The sequence below is a fragment of the Argentina silus genome (genome assembly GCF_951799395.1).
Source record: "Argentina silus genome assembly, chromosome: 3".
Taxonomy (NCBI): Eukaryota; Metazoa; Chordata; class Actinopteri; order Argentiniformes; family Argentinidae; genus Argentina; species Argentina silus.
In genome coordinates this window covers 21,802,214-21,808,213 of record NC_139657.1, presented here as the reverse complement: position 1 = coordinate 21,808,213, position 6,000 = coordinate 21,802,214, and the positions used below count along the sequence as shown (strand labels likewise).

Here is a 6,000-nt window from a genome sequence, read left to right as displayed (position 1 = left end):
TGATGGGGAACAGGGACAGGACATGAGGAAACAGGCAACCAGAAACATGCAATCAGTGGAATGCTTGCACACTCAGCACCTGGCAAAGGCTGTACAAACAGAAATGATCCATTATGGCTTATTGCAGCAAGTGAGTCCTTAATGGCTTGGCTCATTGTCAATATGAAAATGTTGATAATGTAATATCCATATGTGATCATATTCAAGTTATTTTGCTAGATCAGTACAACAGTGGATTTTTGGATTGGACAAGTCACGTCAAGTCAAGCTTTATTTAAAATGCAGGGTCACATACAGTCAAATACACTTTACAGAGAGAACAAATACAAATAAAAACAGTATAAAGACATAAACCACAAACATAACAAACATTTGACATCAAGATATAATGCAGACCAATGGGATCCAGTGTAAGGGACAACACAGATGTGACACGGGAGACGATCTTGTGGTGGTGGCCAGATCACTGGGTGGGACAGGAGATGCTAGCCAGGGGATCACTATGTAGCCATGGGGTCAGGAGGGCACATTGGAAGTGGCTGGGGGGGATGCCGGACTCATTGGCTCATGGCCCCCCAACAGGGGGATAGTGAAGGAAGTGTGGAATTAGTAAAGGGAATGTGGAATGACAATATATACATTATATGTGCATGTGCATGTGCATGTGTGTGTGTGTGTGTGTGTGGGGGGGGGGGGGTCGCCTGGGGAACGCACACTTCAATGCAACATGAATCATTTTTTCATGAAGTATGCAAAGTGCACCAACAGTACAAATGCGTGAAGACATGTACATCTAACATTCCAATTGTATGAGTCAAATAGGAGGAAAAGACTAGTGGACATAGTTGTACACAAATGTAAATTTAAATTTAACGTTGACTATGGGAGCTTCAGCCATTCAGTATTTTTTTCCCCTGCCTGCTGTTTCCATGGTTAGGGGGCGTCCTGCTCAAGGGAAAGACTGGACTGTTTCTATTCGTTGAAACCATAGGTGTGTCAGGGGGGTGTGTGCCTTATTTTGCAGCAGCTGTCAGTCATGACGCCATTTCCGGCGGGTGGGCAGCGCTCTGTGTCTGTGCCGTGGTCGTGGTGGGGGATTTTGACAGCGGCAGCGCTGTTTGGAGACAAACAAGGACGTGTGGAAGGGGACTATTTTTTCCCTCCTCGTTCCTCCCGATCTTGCACTGACAGTTATCAACCCACTGAGATTTCCGACGATATGACGGTTTTGGATTGGGCTGTCTACTGTAAGGTAGATCCTTCAATTTTAACGCTGTATTATTGCACAGGGAGATATATTATATTAAAATGAAGTGGCTTTACGCCTAAAACCCATGCAATTATTGATTTGACATTGCTAGATGTGTAGGCTATATAACTGCAGTTTGCCACTGTCTAGCAATTTGAATACATGCATAGTCCCTCTCTCGGCACAACATTTTTTCGGAAAAGCCATACTGTTGCAAAGATATCTCGGGCTATTGTTGTTGTATAATCTGATTTCACTTCGAGCACGCCTGCGCATCCGACCTATGGCTATCATACATCCTTTTCAAGTAATGTAAGGTTATTCATAGCCACCATTTGTAGCCCACTATGGATAATTTATTTGAGCGTGCTTATTGAACTTGCCTAGTGAGTTTGTAACTTTATAAAACACAACTTGCACATTATACCATCTGAGCTATTACTTGTTTTGTATTTTTATGTAGCCTACCCACACCCCGCGAAAGAAGTGACACATTATACAATGTTGCCATAATAGAGCCATAGGTAGCCTATGTCCCAAAATTGAACTTAAAGTGATGTTCCACTTCTTTAAAAATGTTTCCCTGGTTTGGCCCTGACCTTGGGTGAAGTTGATTATCCTGAGCAGTTTTTAGCTACATAACATGTTGCTTCCTGAGATACTGAGTAGTCATATTTGGGCCCCATCTGGAAATATGTCAGTAACACCTTGCGGACACTCCAATACAACTCATATTATGACAAACTCCCTCTGATGACTTTGTCTGCACAATTTTTCTGAAAAATTACTTTGTTTTGCTGTAATACACTTTAGCATTTTTGTTGTCATGGTAACAACACTTATGTGGGTTACAGCATAGTAAAGTTACTTTTCAAAAATGTAATGCAGACAAAGTCTACAGAGGGGTATTCCTAATATTATATGTTTTGGAGTGTCTGCAACACACTGCAAGGTGTTTCTGATATATTTCCAGAATTAATGGGGCCCAAAATATGACTAGTCAGATAAGGAGGTAAGTCAAATTCAAATAAGTCAAATTCAGGGCCAAACCAGGACAAAAAATGTAAAAGTTGGAACATCCCTTTCAACCTAATGTATGTGCTACACCAGGATGCAATTTGTGTAATCTGTGAAGCACCCATCATATCAGGAATGTAACCTGTTACACCAAACGTTGCACGTCTGTTTCTGCATGGAACGTCAAATGTATAAATTCCTGGCATTTCATTACCTCCAAATATAAGAACTGTTTATCAGTATTATGTCAGTTTATCAGTCTAGAGTTTTAGAATTAGAGATGGATAGTTTGGTTAGAGGGTGTGCATCCTTCTGGTTTAAGCTCTCACTGTATGTTTTCTTCTCACTGGTAAGTGTGTGTGTAGAAGAGAAATCTGTGTGTGTGTGTGTGTGTGTATGTGTGTGTTATTATCAGAATAGAGTAGAGTAGGATAGGGTAGAGTAGAAAACTTCATTGACTGTTGGGAAAATTCACAGTGAAAGGTTGCAAACTAATCTTAAATCCAGTGGCCAACTTCAGAGTAGGTGGGATGGAAGACACCTTATGAAATGTATGAATTTTCAGATAGTATAGTCAGATGTAACTCTGAAAGGTTTGTGCTGTAATTCTTGCAGATTTGAGTCAAGCACAGCTTGAGAAATATAATGGCCATGTTCTTAATATAGCTTTTGATGCTACCCCTTAATGTGTCTCTTACACAAGGGCAATCAACAGCCCCCCCCCCCCCCCCCCATGCCACCATTCTGTTCTTAATCATGCCTCTTTGAGTCTGAAACCTGACCCAAATCCTGCCATACCTGTCCCCGTCCCCCTGGCTATAGGAATGCTGCCTGGCTTTTTAAACCTACTTGTTGCCTTTTTTTGTGTAGTCATCCAGCATAGACCATCCAGCATATATCATACATGAGGTATTTTGAAGGTGATTTAAAGGCAGTCTCGCTCAGAGGTTATATTCTCTGTGAGGTTTGGTATTGAATAATGTGGGCAGACACTCCACTACTGCACAGCACTGGAGGCTATCATAATTCCTCTCTCTGTTCCTTCCCTACAAACCAGACGCCACATTACTAGGGTTGTGTTGACGTGGAGCTTGCCTTCAGTTCAAAGGTCCCTCCTCAGAGCGACTTTCCATCCCTTATCATGGCTAGGAGGTTTTACTTAGATTAAGATCCGTCAATGATCTGCCATGTTAGGTTTCAGAATGTGTTATTTTTTATTTGTAATAATAAGGAACTCAATGGAGTCGTTGCATGTCAAAATTCTGACATCGGAAGTGATCTCAGTTTCATCCATATGAGACCATATTGATTGCAAGCTGATCACTTACTCTAGGTCCAGGGAACCTTAGCGATCTATTTTTAGCAACAGTAGTTTCAACACAAGTGGTCTCATTTGTGTAGGTGTAGTGCTGAAAAGAAACTGTAGTATCTAGATGCTGGTCAAGATTAAGTTGTGAAAATAAACACTAATGCTAAAAATGCTAGTATAGTATACTGTAGATGGTTGAATGCCATTAAACATAAAAAGGTACGTAATTGGCATTTGTGTCTCATTCCATCCTTGGTATTAGGAAATAGTGCGAAGAGAGCAGCCTTTCAAACGTGCACTTTCTCTTCTGCACCAGTAGGCTGATGCACACTTGTCCCAGTTGCAGGACATTTCACATATCCTTTTTAGCTTGTCACACCCACTCTGTGTCTATGTTTATGCCATGGGGGACTTCTAACTAGTCTGAGGTGGTGCTGGTTTCTGTCAGGCTTTTCTGTGAAAGTCTTGTCTCAGCGAACCTGAGACCTATAATCAACTTTCTCTAGCCGGCTGGAGAGAGAGAGAGAGAGAGAGAGAGAGACACACACACACACACACACACCTCATACAGGACTTTCAGGTTTCTTCTTAATTGCTGTTTTTTAGAGTTTATCACCTCTCTCCCCTCTGCGAGTCCATAAAGAACCATCTTGTCAGTTGGTTTGAAACTAAAATATTGTTTCAGAGAGCCTAGTTTGTTTAGCATGCCCTGAGATCTTTTGTCACTGATAATTTGAGTCTTTTGGAAAAGAATGAAGGGCATTATCAAGAGGGTGTTGTTCAGGGTAATGCTACTGTAGCAGACTTGTCTAACGTCTGTTCCTCTTAGATGGTAACAATATGGAGATGGATCAATAACTCCACTGCCCCACTATTGACTGTGCAGACGGGATGGCCTCTCTGGTATTTCTCAAGCCGACACTAGTGGCCTGACGATGTCTTAGAACAGTAAATAATATAGATCCCTCTCTTTTTTTCACTCCTTGAAAAAGCCTACGTATAACCAACGTTCTTTTTCTTTTTTTTTCTCTAAGAGTGGGGATTTGCTACAGAAGGGTCTGCCTCTTCAGAGATATAATTAATCATGTTGTTTTTCACCCTCAGAATGTCCTCTAACCCCCAGTCACTGTGACCTTCACTTCGCCCATCTCCGGGCTTCTGAAGATCCCCCATGGTAAAGTCCCTCTGGACTCTATAGGATTGCGTCATAGCCAGACTTACTGGCATATAGCCAGACTTACAGTAAGCAGCTCTGGAGAGGAGCTTGTCTGATCTAGTGATCAGGAGGAGCCATCATGGTCCACTGATGTCAGATGAGTGCACCATGATGGAGTTACTTTGAACCCATGGGCTTAACAGTCTCTGGGCCTGATTTGACTGGTCTATGATAGGTGATGGGTTGTGTCAATCGGTCTCTCAGATATCTCTCTCTCTCTCTACCCCCGATCTCTCTCTCTCTCTCCCCCCCCCTCCCTATCTCTCTCTCTCCACCCCCTCTCTTTCTTTTCGTCTCTCTCTTTCTCTCTCTCTCTCATCTCTGATATGGGGGTCTATGTTGTGTGTCAGAGTCAGCCATGTCTCACAACATGTCATCACGTTTCGCCATGTGAAGGACAATGTCCATCTACAGAAATGTTCATCAATCACCCAGCCTCAGCTCAGTGATTGATGGCTCAGTCACCTCCCCAGTCTAATTCCATTACTGGCTAAAGCCCTGACCAGTTTTCACATATTGAGCCTCACTGACAAGCTCAGACTGTGGCTAAAACATTATAGCAACATTGGTTCGGTGACTGAGCCTAGACCTTGGTAGATGTGTTTTCCACACCTGTGGTGTAGAAGCACTAACATTTGATTCCTAGGAGCCTAATTATGGCTGTTTATAAGGGTGGTGCCTAAGAGATCTGCTCAGCCGTTTTCTCTCAGGAGTGTTGTGGTTTTCCAGTAGCTTTGTAGGCCTTTATGCTTATTTGTACAATGTGAATTGTACTGATAAACAGCCATGCTGGGTTGTCAAGAGAGACATAGCCAAAGGGAAGGCATTGCAGTTGTAATGCACTGAACAAACCAAACATGACAGACACCTGACATACTGTATGAGTAATTGAACACAATTGTTTGCAACATGCCTTACGGGAACATGCAACATGCCTTGCCTAAAGGGATACAAGTGTGATAGGGCCTACAACAGAATAACTGGTAGCCGCCAGCCCCCCCCCACCCCCCGCTCCTTGAATGGGCATACAGTAGCTACTGTAGCATTGACTGTCGCCAGGCAGGCCTGTCCGCTGCTGCTGCATGCCTCCCCACAAACACGTAGGCTGATTTGGCAGCCAGACCAGGGAGTTCAGGACTCCAATGTCATGCTGGAAAATGTAACAGGACCCACACAGTTACAGCTGTCTGATAGATAGATAGAAAACCC

At 43.0% G+C, this 6,000-nt stretch overlaps 1 protein-coding gene across 1 annotated transcript in view; it reads left to right on the top strand.

Annotated features, from left to right (window-relative positions):
- Positions 1–1,165: 1,165 nt before the first annotated feature.
- pparab (peroxisome proliferator-activated receptor alpha b) overlaps positions 1,166–6,000 on the top strand; it is a 28,496-nt gene continuing 23,661 nt past the window's right edge. The window contains exon 1 of the mRNA XM_083667020.1: positions 1,166–1,252. The gene's annotated coding sequence lies outside the window, so the exon portion shown is untranslated. The remainder of the gene's footprint in view (positions 1,253–6,000) is intronic.